Here is a 14,028-nt window from a genome sequence, read left to right as displayed (position 1 = left end):
AACTGCAAATTTGAAAATATACTTTACACTTAATAAATAATATAGTCCTGCTTTCTGCCAAAAATTATAAATCTTAAAATGATTTATAAAATGGCAATTTAAATATCACACATTGAGTAAAAAAAAAAAAAAACCACTCACAACAAAAAACCAGTTACATTTCTGTAAAAAGTAAATTTTTAAAAAGCCCACATTGACTTCTGTAAATTTTATTCACAGCTCAATATTGATGCTTACGATTTGTCTGTTTTCCTCTTTCATGAAATGTATTTTGCAATAAACGTAGTTCTTCTGGCTTTTTCTATAATCTACAGTAATATTAAACATTTTCCTTTAGTAGAAAAAGCTAACATAGAACAATGTCTGCACAGATTTAAAAAAGTAGGAAAATTCTCAATATCTCAAACTACAGTCTATACTCCGTGATATAAATACAAAGGATTTTGGATAGTATTACAAATTTAGTCTTTTCATCTGAGTTTTAATCCACTTCAACCAGCTTTTTGACAGAAGACTGAACAGGTGGAAAATTCCTAAGGCCATCATGTACTATTGCTTTCAAAGCAATTAAAGAATGCATCCTTTTCTAGAAAAAAAATTAAAGCCTTTGTGGTTCAGATAAACAAAAAAGCTTTTCAATACTGATTATGTCAGACCTCTGATATTTTTCATACTGTATTTTTCATACATTATTTTTTATAATCCCCAGTCCTCACTCTACTGATGATTTCCCGGCTAATTGCATCATGCTTAGGTTATCCTGTGTTTCCTTTTCTAGCACTGTCCTTGATTTAATAACCAAGCATTAATACTATTGTATATAATAATATTGGTTTCTCTAGTATATCAGTGTTGCATTTTATTCTTTTTTCCCCCTTCATCTGGTGTCTCATTCTACTTCCATGGCCTTGCTTATTTATTCCTTCAAAATATCATTCCTAAATATTTGAGGTTTCCAGTCTTCTCCAGTTCTTAAATGACATAACCATTTAGGTTGAAAAAATCCTTCAATATCTTTGGGCCCAACCGTCATTAACCTAATACAGTACCACCAAAATATGTCTCTAAGTGCCACACTTTCATGTGTTTTAAATACCTCCACAGATGCTGCCTTCATCACTTCACTCAGCAGCCAGTTCCAATGCTTGACCACAGTTCCTTAGATTTATTGCATTATTCAATTATAAAATACAACACATTATTGGGACTTATTCTGAAGGCTTTATTCAAATTCTGTGCCTCTGAATCTGAGGGCAGTATATGAAAAAGTGATATGTTTTTGCAGTCTTTCACTGACATGTATCCCAGCTCTCTAAATCCTTAACCCAGGAAACTGACACATCAGCATTGTCATTCAGACTACACATTGTCAAGTGCTTGTTTATGTATATTTCGCCATAATACCACAAAGATCTCATGATTTCCCTAAGTGTGTTAGGAGTTTCTTACACTGCCTGTCTATGATGTTTTCAATTAGAACTTATTAGCTAGCCCAAGCTTTCTATAATTTGAAATCTGAAAGACAATCAGCAAGTATGATATCAGCAAGCAATCTGAGTGCAAGCATGGGAAAAAAATGGAAGGACTGTATTTTCTCTGTGTATAATAAAAAGAATAAAGCATACCTGAAAATAACTCCTCACCTTCAGGTTCCAAGCAGCAACTGCTCAAAGTTTTGCGCTCTGACCAGGATGAGTTTAACAGAATGGCAATGCTTGAAGTCTTTTCTGTCATATGAATATTCCCTCAAAGTGTAAATGGTGAGTTATTTTAGAGGTTTTTTTTTTTTCCAAAAGCCCACGGAATGGTACTTGCATATAGTGGTAATAAATATTTAAATGCAAGGCCGTGTCCCCACTTGTCGCTGTTGAGCAGCTAGCAGAGTAATGAAGGCACCAGTTCTCAGTGGCAAGAAGGAATGACCTTTATTGTTTTGATTTCATCACATATATAGAGTTTTCAAAAGTCACCCAGATTGGTCAGTCAGAAGCCTTCCCCCAGGCCTGATTGGCCAGGCCTGCACTGTCCAAGTTCTGAGACACTGTTCCAACAACATCCAAACTTTATCTTTATTTATAAAACACAAGAAAATTTCTCATGGGAAAAACCTGTGCTAGCCACACCCACTTTCTCATCCTCCATCCAATTTAGAGACATGAAATGCAGGGGAAAATTTTCACTGTGTGGTTGCCAGTATGATGCCAGATTTCTTGGGAAGCATGATGATGGGTGGTACACATTGAAGCAGTTTCTTGGCTACCATGGGAAATTGAAGCACTAAGGTTCAGAGGCCAGGCTAAATACCAATGACTCTTCATCCCTTTACTTTTTCTGTGAACACACCTCTACCACACCATACTAATCATATTGTAAAAAGTTGTGGCTGAAGTTCAGTGGTGGTTCTCAGTTATGATATTCTGTTTGGCAAACTTCTGATTTATTATCTATTTATTATCTGATTTATTATCTATATACCACCACCACCACACTAAACATTTTGGAAAAGCTTCTTAATCTGATTTTACAACTTCCAGGCTGTGAAGTTAGTACAGTAGCAGTCCTGGATTCCTCTTGTGTAAAGGCCACAGGGATATGGACCAGCTGTACGCTTCTGCTGGATGTGGGTTTACATCTTTGTTCAGAGAGAAGAAAGACGTTTCAAATTTTGCATTTTGATTATTTTCTTATTTTATTTTTTTCTTCTGATTTCACTTTTCAAAATTAAGACAGTGTAAAATGTCTGTATCTTTACCTTGGAAATAAATACATTCATTTTAAAAAAATCCAAAAATTTCTTGCTTAGGCAGGTTTATGCCCTTAATTTCTGATTATATTGAAAATTAAAAAAAAAAAAAAAAGTTCCTCTGACCAAAAAGACACAAGGACAACAACCAGAAATCAGTCTTCAAAGGATTTATCTTGTGTTCATATAAAGATGACATGAGCTACAACTGTGGCTGCAGAGTCTCTCAAGCACATTTCAGGTCTTCAATCAAATGAGCAAGAACTTGAAGGCCATTGCTGGCTCCCTTCTCTTTCTCAAGTGTGCATTCAGACTTGCATAGGATTTTCTTATATTCTTCACCATGCACACTAGATGTATAACAGCTTTTTTGCAACCTTGGACTGTTCTCAATGCCCTGGCCACCTACGCTGAGCAATAAGGGGATGAAATTGAAGAAGCTTTTTAGCTTTTATAGCTTATTGATTTTTGTATTTTCAGATGTATTAGAGCAATTTTTCAAACGTATCCGCCTTACCTTGATATCTTGAGTATGGAGAGACGATTTCACATTTATTAGCTTTGCTTTGCTGAAAAAAAATACAGCAGCAGAAGTACTTTTGTGTTATCCCAGGGATATAAATGGTTTTGGTGTTAAAAAAAAAATCAATTCTCAGAATAAAATCCAAAGCTTGTGTGCAAGTGTTACATAAAAAGCAGACAACAGGAATGCGCTTTCCCAAGTAAGATAGGTTTTAAAAGTGCAGTCCTGAATTGCAGTTGAACTCAATGAAGCTCAATACTTCCCAAATAGATAAGTTCTATCTTAATGGAGAGCATATAATATGGAAAATACTTTTTTTATTATCTCTGATCAACCGTGACAATATCAGAAATGGAATGCAGGAGGAAAGTCTTCAACAGGAGTACTATTTTCTCAGATCAGAGACAATAAAATTATGTGCGAGCAGTTTCATTATTAGAATTTTTATTTCATTAAGTGATTTGAATTTTTAAACAGTATAAACAGAAAATTCTTTCGTGGAACAAAAGTATACGGCAAATGCCCAAGAAGTTTAAGGAATGCAGCTATGCTGTTGTTCCAAGAGTATGTTTATTTCTCCCATAGAATTCATATCTAGTGGTAATTGTGACTACATCCATTCAGCTCTAATGATCTGTTTTATCCCATTTTACATGACTTCCATCACCTTCTAACTGCTTCATAATGCAAATGCTTTTTGCTCTATATTTTGTAGGGTTTTTTTCCTCTCAAACTAGGAGTGTACACTTCAAATTATTTAAATAGCTCCCATATGAGGGCTATATAAACTCCTTTTGCATAAATTCTCCTCCTCAAGGGAGGAGCAGGAAAAGCAAAACTGCTATTTCCATATTATAACATTTAGTTTTGCAGTATGCAATTTATCCCTGAAAAAAAAGAATAAGCTCTAACTATGCTTCTGGGGCTGACAGGGCACACTGACAGTGATTTTCCGTCTAGGAAAATACAATTGAAAGAGAATACTTTTAAGGAGTACATGAAGCAAACTATTTTAAAATAAATTATTATACATAAGAAAATAAGAGGATTTATATTACCCTATTTTCAGGTATTTTCCTGATTGGTCTGCAACTGAGGCATGTTGGAAGTTCCATTTATGAATGCCCATGTAGTAAATCCATATTAGAGAACATAATTTGAAAAATCATCTTATTCTTTCTCATATTTTGATGTTTTTTGTATCTGATTGGAAATACTTCTGACTGAAATTCTAAGTCAAAGTTTCTGAGTAATTACACAAGCTCACAGGCAAATGCTATCTAGATGCATATTAAGATAGTCAGATTATGATCTAGGATATGAAAATGTAAATATAGTTTGGAGTACAAAAGCTTTCCACACTTTCTACTATTATAAAATATTTTGTAAGTGCATTCATGACAAGGTCATATTGTACCCTGTGAAGAAATGGTTTTAAAACAGTGAAGTTTTTTCCTTTTTTTGATTCTCAGTGGAAGTGTGTCACACCTCCATGGCTTTCATTAGCCACAGACAGTCTTTAACAAGTATTGACAATGACCATGCACCATTCCTTCTTTAGCAGAAAAGATGGAGGGCCTTCCCTTCACTAAAAGGTGAAGTAACTAGTGGAAATAATACAAGGGGTAATAACTAGTAGGCAAATAGGTATTTGCAACTCTAGTGGAATACCAATCTCCAAGTCAGGGTCCTTGCTTTCTGTGAAAATATACAGGAAGGTATATTTTTTTTGTGTTATTTGTGTATTGAGTAGGCTCAGACTGAAATAAACAATATAAAATGTTGCAAAAATATGTATGTTAGAACAAAGACATGTCAAAAATTAACATGTTTCTGTGCATCCTTAGTTCTGAATAATTGGTTGCTACATGCCTAAGCCTTTCAGGGAGGGCATGGTGGTGGGAAGAAACAAATTTGTGTAGCTCATCCTTCTACTGAAGTAGAGACAAGAAGTAGCTAAAATTACTTATTATGCTTAAAAGCACAGCATTAAGATCTGATCTTTGGATTCTAGGGCAGTGAGTCTTAATTTGAATCTTCTACTTTCCCAGAGAAGGCCTAAGTGTTTGGGTCTTTCAATGAAATTCAAACTCCTTTTTGTGTGTGTGTGTGTGTGTGTGTGTGTGTGTGTGTGTGTGTGTGTATGATTGGTTGGTTGGTAGGGTTTTTTTTCCATTTCCTGGAAATATTTAAAGAGGTTGTGGTTCAGGGTGGTAATGAAGAAGAGGAAAGGAATACTGGCATTTTTACCTGAAAGAGCAAGGGAGGAAAGCTATAAGGAAATCCATTCTAGAAATGAAAAATACTCTCTGCAGCAGCCCTGGAACAGTAACTCAAAAAATAATTTAAAAAAAAAAAATCAGTATGTTTGGGTTTTTTGGTTTGGTTTGGTTTTTTTTTTTTTTTCTTTTTTTTTTTTTTTTTTTGGTGTGTGTGTTTGTTTGCTTGTTTTGTTTTTTTTTTTTTGGTGGGTCTTTGGGGAGGCTGGTTTTTGTTTGGTTTAATTTGGTTTGGTTTGGGTGGTTTTTTGTTCTTTTTTTTTTTAATAATTGAAAATTAATAGATATATTCAAACAACTTTAATATTTGTTGGGACTGGACGGAGGAGACTACTCTTTGCTAAGAAATCTGATCTCCAACTGTGACCAGCACTGCTGGTATTTACCCCATCTGCCTCTGGAATTCTCTGACTGAGGTCTTAGTCTTCCAAAACTAAATAAGGGATGGAAAAATTGTACATTAATTCCAAAAATTAATTTCAGTGAGTTAAAGTTTCAATGGAGTAAGATTTAGTAAGATTTACTTTGCATTTTCCCTTACAGCAGGAGGGTTATGTACTTGCATCTGTTCACTGACTTTGCAAAGTACAGAGCAAATGTCAGTAAGAAAAATTGACATTAGTCTTAACCTCAATGTTTTTTTATAAAGAAGTTGCACTGCTTACTTGTATTTCACTTAATATATTATTTAAATACAATTGAGTTCTTACAGATGTAGCTTGACACCTCAGTATCTAAAAGATACTCTTAGTTTTTTACTAAATCGTGCTAGGAGATGGAAATTGTGACGATATGTGAATGCTTTGTTAGTAAATCAATAGAATTCAGTGTGTCTGTGTTATAATATCCTAGTTTTATGATCTGTTCTTTACTGCTAGCTTGATTGTTTTAACTATACAGCATTCAAACATACTTTTTATTTATACACAAATATGCTTTTTGTTAACATTTCTGTATGGAGTCTATACTGTATTTATAAGCCCTTATTTAAGGGCCAAATAATGTTTCAGAGGGAGCAATAAACTGGTTGTGATACTGTTCTTATCTTGTTTCCTTCTTCCTTATTTATTTCTTGTATAAGAAAATGGGCAAGCAAAGGAAGAATCTTTGGAGCATAATGTTTCCATTAGTCTGCAATAGATGTGGTAATGCAGCCTTCTGCCTGAAGAAAGGATTTTCTTTACACTAGGTTAAGTTGTGAATAATATATAAAATGGTTTGATTCATATAGGAAGGAAGGAAGGAAGGAAGGAAGGAAGGAAGGAAGGAAGGAAGGAAGGAAGGAAGGAAGGAAGGAAGGAAGGAAGGAAGGAAGGAAGGAAGGAAGGAAGGAGGGAGTGAATTTAATTTCCAGAAAACATGTGGTCTGTAACTCCGAAGTGGACTGGAAGGAAGCCACCTTTTTTATTTACTCACACTGCTAATTCTGTGTTAACAGAGATGCACTGCACCAAATGCACCAGAGCACATATTTACTGTCACTCTTTGATTAAATATGGTTTTTATAATGAGTTCCATTATTAAGGAAAAAAAACTTTAACAAAAGATTCTTTGAAACCCGAAAAGAAATTTTAAAAAAAATAATTATCAGTTTTAACCAACACTTTATTGAGTCAGTATAATATTATTGTTAACTCGCTTAACATTTTAGGCTAATTTTAGATAATCTTTTTATAATAATATTTTAATTAAATTATATAATTCTGTAAAAATGACATAATACCTGTTTTACAGACATATATATACATGTACACACCTCAGGATTGCATACATAGGTATGGCAATATGAGGTCTTAGGGCAAACAATTTTTTTCCTGATTTACTCATTTTCACCAAGATATCAGAGAAAACAAATATTACAAATTAATGAGTTCTTCAGAGTGTACCAGGAGCCCCTTCAGTCATCAGCCACTAAAGCACACATTCTAGCAGGCAACACAACTTAGTAAATTGATGGTCTAAGATGATGGTTGAACTAAAATCGCTTTTTTATGCATCAAAGCATGAAGTCAGGTAAAGTTATCAATTTATATTTACTTGTTGCTTATATGGAATAAATAAGCTGTCATTCTAAATAAGATTTTGAAGCTAGTTGATTTATCAACCTATATTGAGAATAGCTAAATATTCTCAAAGCTGAGGAAATTATAATATTCATTTCAGGTTCAGATTTAAAAAGATAAATTTAAAGTTCAAGGACATAACTTCAGAAATAAAACACAATGATCATAAAGTGTTTTGGCTGTTCCTGAAATGGAATCTTCTAGATATAGAATTTGGCCTGAACTTTCAAATGTATCATCTCTGAGTCTAGTTCATACATAAGAAACACTCTATTAAAATATTTGGTGCATTTTATTTCTCACCCTAACTGAACAAAGGACAAAAAAAGACAAAAATGTGGGTAGTGGAATGGTCATGAAGAAAACTTATGATTATATATAATTTATATAATTTATGATCTTAAATAATTCTTATTTTCTTATAATTTTCCATTTTCAGGTAGTAACTTTCTAACCTGTTCATTAGTTGATCTAGTGTTCTCATTTTTAAAACAATCAGAGCTCATACATAGAAGCTCATACATTTTATGTGTAAAATGCACATAAAAGCACTGCCCTTGAAAACTGAAAAAATGAGAACAATAAAATCCTTGGACATTGTAAGTTCATGTCATAATTGCAGTGATTTTAATTTTGACTGTTAATGAAATATTTAGACAAAATTGTCCGCTGTTGTTTCCAGACATAGTTGTCTAGAGAGCCATAAGACACAGAAGACAAATTCAACAAAAAATGAAAGCAGAGAAACAAGAAAGTGTGGATTTCCTTGTTATCTTTACTGAAACTTCCATCAGAAAGATTTAGGAAGTTATTTCTAGGAATTTCCTTCCAAAAGGCTGATTTTTTCCACCTGAAGTTGTCCATTTTCTATATGGAATCCTTCATCCTATAATCAAATTCACCGACTTTTATAGATACTAGGAAATTTTATTTTCCAGGATGGCAAAACTAGCAAATAATAACCACTATGGACACCACAAAAAACTTTAATTTCTTCTTTAGTTTTCCAGCTTTGATGCTGAACCAGAACTAGGAATCAGGTTATTTATTCATGTTATATCCAGAAAAAATTACAAATTACTAAAATTTATTTGCCAGTCAACTTTCTCATAAAGACAAATCTCTGACCTGTAAGAATAATTGTCAGCTGAGATTTAAAATATTTGTGTAGACCAATACACCTTATAGATTATATTCTTTTTGTTAGTAAATGAGGTATAATTTAACACTCAATTCACATCATTAATTCTTCACATTATTCCATTGCTATGCAGGTGAAAAATAAAATTTTCTAGCTTTGTTCCACTTCTGCTTCATTTACATCTGCATTAATTGTTTGCTGGATCATTAGAAACTCATGGTGTTGTTGATAGCCTGCAAAAATAGTTGAACTCCACATAATATAAAGACTTCTGACATGCTAGACAGAGCCAGTTCTTCTGGTTTTTATTCTTAGTGTTTCTAGAAATAAATTTGGGAAACTAGAGTTTAAATTACTACCCACAACAACTTCCTCCTACAACAGCTACCTACCAATGTCCTGATAGAAGTTTCAGTAATGATAATAAATAAACCCACATTTTCTCATTTCTGCGCTTTCTGTTTTTGATGATTTTTTCTTCTTTCTCTTATGGTTTTCTAGATACCTAGGCATTTTTGTGTCTTAATATTTCATTAATAGATAGAATTAAAATCACAAGTGAAGGACAGGATGCCATCCAGATGGATCTGGACAATTTTGAGGAGTGGGTCCATGGGAATCTCATGAGGTTTAACAAGACCAGATACTGGTGCTGCACCTGCATCTTTGTCTTTCCCTCAGTTTCTGTTTCAACCAATTGTTTTTACACAAACATGCTCAAAACAAAAAAAAAAAAAAATTAGAGACAACTGCCCTTGACAGATAATTTGATGAAGGTCTGACTAATAAGTTGAATTACGATGCCTGTCTGAAGTCTCCTAATATAAGTCCCCATAAATAGGTATTGATTGCCTCCATAAATACAAAAACATTATTAGGTACTACATAATTACCCTCAATGGATGAGAACATATTTATAAAAAAGAGATTTTGAACTTAAAATCTAAACTTCATTAAAGTGATCACTTAGTTAATGTAGATTCTCAGACATGATACATTTTCTTTTATTATTTCTCAGTAAGCATTTAATACCAAATTTCCTAATTTTGTCATTAACATAGAACAAATAAATTTCTACATAATACTGCTATTACTTTTTCATAACTAATAACAAAATTTGTTGGGAACAAAGGCTAGCCAAATCTATTAGGCTTTTTAGTTTGTTTGGAATGTATATTTTGTATTAAGAACACACATGATCCTAGGTTAGGGTCTTTATGTCAGTGTTGAGTTTCTGTATCAAGACAGGGAATCAAGTTCAGAAAAACTTCATTGCCATATCAGATGCTGAAACTTGCATTGCATAAGGACAGGATTGTCCTGGGCACTTAATTTCTTCCTCTCAAAACCCTTCACTACTGCCTCCTTAATCTGTTCAATTTTACATGTCCAGTTGACCTTGGTGAATAAAAAACATATAACTTCACCATTAGCATTATATATCTGATGACTTCCACTAGTAGACCTTCACTCTTTTCACTGATCCCCAGACATTAAATTGCTGTTGATTCTCTTTCTGTCATACTCTCTTTTTAGTAACATTACCTCTGACCAAAGAGTGCTGATAAGAAAGAGGGAAGTCAGATTCCATCTTAAGGATCTAATCAAAAATCTAAATCTAAGTCTAAACAAAAATGTAGTGAACTTAAATCTAATAAATAAAGTAATTAGACTCCCAAAGTAATTGCACACTTACAGATGCACTCTGTATATTTCATAGTTAACCTATGAAATATTATATACAGCTTATATACAGAATTTAAATCTCTGGAATACGTAATTTAATGTTTTGTGCAACTATCCTTAAGTAGACATCAAACCCTTCAGCTTAGACCATGAGGTTTTTTTCTATGAGAATAGGCTTGCATTTTATGCAATTCATGTGTTAACAATATATGACACAATCACAAAGTTATTTCTTTCTTAATTTTAATGAAACACTAAGACTTGCTGATGAATCGCTGATATACCTTTAAATGCCAAGTCTTTCTTCCCTTACTAGTGGCAATTATTTGGCACACTGTGTCACAATGTGAATATATGGTAAGTCTATTTCTTCTCAGTGGTTTAAAATAGGGGTAATTAACTTTTTCTAAGATACTTTGAGGCTTGTTACGAAATCTCTACACACTAAAGAATGGAACGTAGGGCTCCTGGAGCTGTAGGAAGAGATGGTGTCTGACTCTGAAAGCTGGGAACTGCCATCAGCCCCTTTATAACCAGTTTGTTTCTCTGATGATTTCTTTTCCCATGATTCCCAAATGAAGAGTTCTTAACTAGCTCAAATCTAATAATTGAGTAAAATTTATTCCAATATTATGAAAGTCTTAATAATTTGTTTTCAAAAATAAAGGACTCTATGGGGGTTTTATAGCTTTTTGGGTGGTGACCTCAAGAATTTGAGTTTTAAAGTTAGGTGGTTTTTTTAAAAGGGTTATTATTTCCCAGTGATATGCAATTATCAATTCTAGTGTGGGTGCCAGGGATACGTGGCAATTGTGAATGCTATCTAGAAAATCAAGTTCAGTGCAGATGAACTTCAATAAACCAAAACTACAGAAAATGTTATAAAAGAAGAATACATATTGAATTGCCTGTAATATTTCGTCAAACAGTTAAAGAATTCCATCATCCTAGTTTATAGAATTCCTCATGAGAGAAAAAAAAAATTATTAATACTTCCACTCAAACTAAAGAACAACTTACTTCACAGTTTGCTAAAACTGTGGTCTGAGAAGAATAACAAAATAACATGCACTGCCATGTGTCACTGTGGTAGCCAGAACTATTTATTTCATCATGAACTAAAAGAGGAAAATAATATTTCTCTCCTTCCTGAAAGATCATGTCTGAACAACAAAAGTGTCCTCTACTACTAGGGTTTTTTTTCCTTTATATAAAAAAACTGCCTAATAATTTCACTTCATTCAGAAAGGCCAGATAGAAATTTATCCAGTACTTCTACTTGAGAAACATTTGACATTTAGTTTTTTTTATTGCCTTAGTTAACAGACATATTTGGGTAACATTTAGGAATAAAAACAGAAAAAGTTTTGATTATTTTAATTATTCTACTTATGTAAGTTTGTTTTAGTAGCCTTTTCATATGAAATATAAAATCTCTCATCTCCATTAGTAAATAAAATTCCTATGCAAGAGAAAAGGTCAGTTATTTATTTAGACAGGTGTCAAAAAAACCCAAACCAAACCATACCATACCCCCCAAAAAAAACCCCAAACCAACCAACAAAAAAACCCTACAAAAACTTCTTGAGCAAACAAGTCCGTCTGCACTTTGTATTCAAGTATGAGATTCTGTTGAGATTTGAGTTTCTGTCAAACTTCATACAGAACTATGATTTTGAATGTCTGTAAGGCTGTTCAACCAACCTAGAATTTAATATTTTTCCTTTTATCTTTTTTTTTACCTGAAGAGACAGTTAAAATTACTTAAACCCATCAGTCACCATTCAGTATTGTCTCATTGAGCTGGGGTACAAGTGAGTAGAAAGTGTCAGGTCTGACACAGGCCAACTGGACACAGTTAGAAATTTCTGTTGAAATATCAGGAAATATATACACATATATGAGTGGAACTGAGTGGAAAACATATAAAATCATGTCTTGCATCTGAATTTTTAAAATTATCACATTACAGGCTGTATTCAAAAAGATATATATATAGATAGATATATATAGATATATATAGATATATATAGATGTATCTATATATTTTTATATATTTTTACTTCCCAAAGCCTAAGAAAGCTCTTCCTGATAACTATACTGAGAAACTTCAAGCAAATCGCATGATAATATTCTTGTTTAATATATTAATTAGGCAACAGAACTGAAATACATTTTCCCTGTGCAAATTCTCAATTTTCTCCTAACAGTTTCACAATTGTTGTTTAGGCTCTGATCTTTTGCATATTTGATTTCTCTACAGCTGATTAGGGTTGTACCCACATCTTACCTTCCTGTTTTAATCAGCAAGGTTGTCTGGCTTTTTGTTGTTTTGGAAAAGGCACCATGCCAATCCATATGACAGCACTATTTTCATGGTCCTGGTTCTTACACTATGAGCAAGTTGTGCTGTAAAATGTCCACTTGGGTGAGTACCTTGGTTAAACAGAAAAAAAGGAAAAAAAAAAACCCAAACCAAAAAAAACCCACAAAAAACCCCAAAAACCAAAACCAAGCCAAACCAAAAAAAAAAAAAAAAAAGAAAAATCTTGACATTGAACTATTCATTCTAGTTAGACTGCAGTGGTTCTGAGCATGTATAAGCAGACATCATATGACACCTGAAATACTCTGTATTAAGAGCATTTGCTCTTGCAGTGCAGTTGCTGCCGGGCTGAACAAGAGTTTTTTCTGATCAAAGGAAAAAATATAACTGCAACAAATAAATTTACACTTGGCAGGTCTATTCCTCTAAGTTGCACTTTAAAGATCAATATTTTAACTTGAACTTAGTCTTTACCCTTTTTCATTCTAGTTATTTTATTTCTATAAGTTATTTATTTATATAACTTAGTCTTTACCCTTTTTCATTCTAGTTATTACATCAATTGAAGTTAAAATCATGTGATGTAACAAATTTCACCCTCTGTATCCTATCAAGTTAAAAGCATGTTATGAATTATCAAATGGAATAATATATGCAGTATTATTATGACATCTTCCAGAAATGTCCCACCACTTTTCTACTTTATTTATTACTAATGTTTAGAAAAGTAGATACAGCATCTAAAGCTCCTCCCCAGGAAACTAACTGTAGTTCATAGCTGAGAGCAGGACCTTGGATCATTAATGGACAATCAAGTCTCTGTTGACCTTCACTGATTTATTGCCTGTTATTGTGTTAAAACTGAAACTCTTTGAATTATTATTCACTATGTACCATAATGCTACAACTGAAGAAATAAAGTGATACATGAGCAGTTTGACCTGCATTTAGTGTCATAAAGGGATGCTATTAGAAATTTCTTACATTTTTTGTCTTAGAGAAAAGGTGAACTGAATCACTAGCTGTTACTTCGAGGTTTTTAATTTGATATTATATATAAGCCAATATCTCTTTCTTTACGATCACATTAAATTTTTTTCCTGTAATTCCATGGAAAAAGAAATCGGGAATTCTAGAGGTTATGGCCAAGTGTAATCCTGTCCTTACTGGATAAACTTGAAAAAAAATCAGGGGGATAAATATGTAAAGTTGAAAAACTGGTGCTCAGATTTGGACTATTGTACCTTCTCACTGCTGTTGGCATCAT

The sequence above is a fragment of the Lichenostomus cassidix genome, chromosome Z (genome assembly GCF_008360975.1).
Source record: "Lichenostomus cassidix isolate B80296 chromosome Z, HeHo_3.0, whole genome shotgun sequence".
In the NCBI taxonomy this organism is placed as follows: domain Eukaryota; kingdom Metazoa; phylum Chordata; class Aves; order Passeriformes; family Meliphagidae; genus Lichenostomus; species Lichenostomus cassidix.
The sequence above is the reverse complement of the archived record's forward strand: the minus strand, read 5'-3'. Positions refer to the sequence as shown.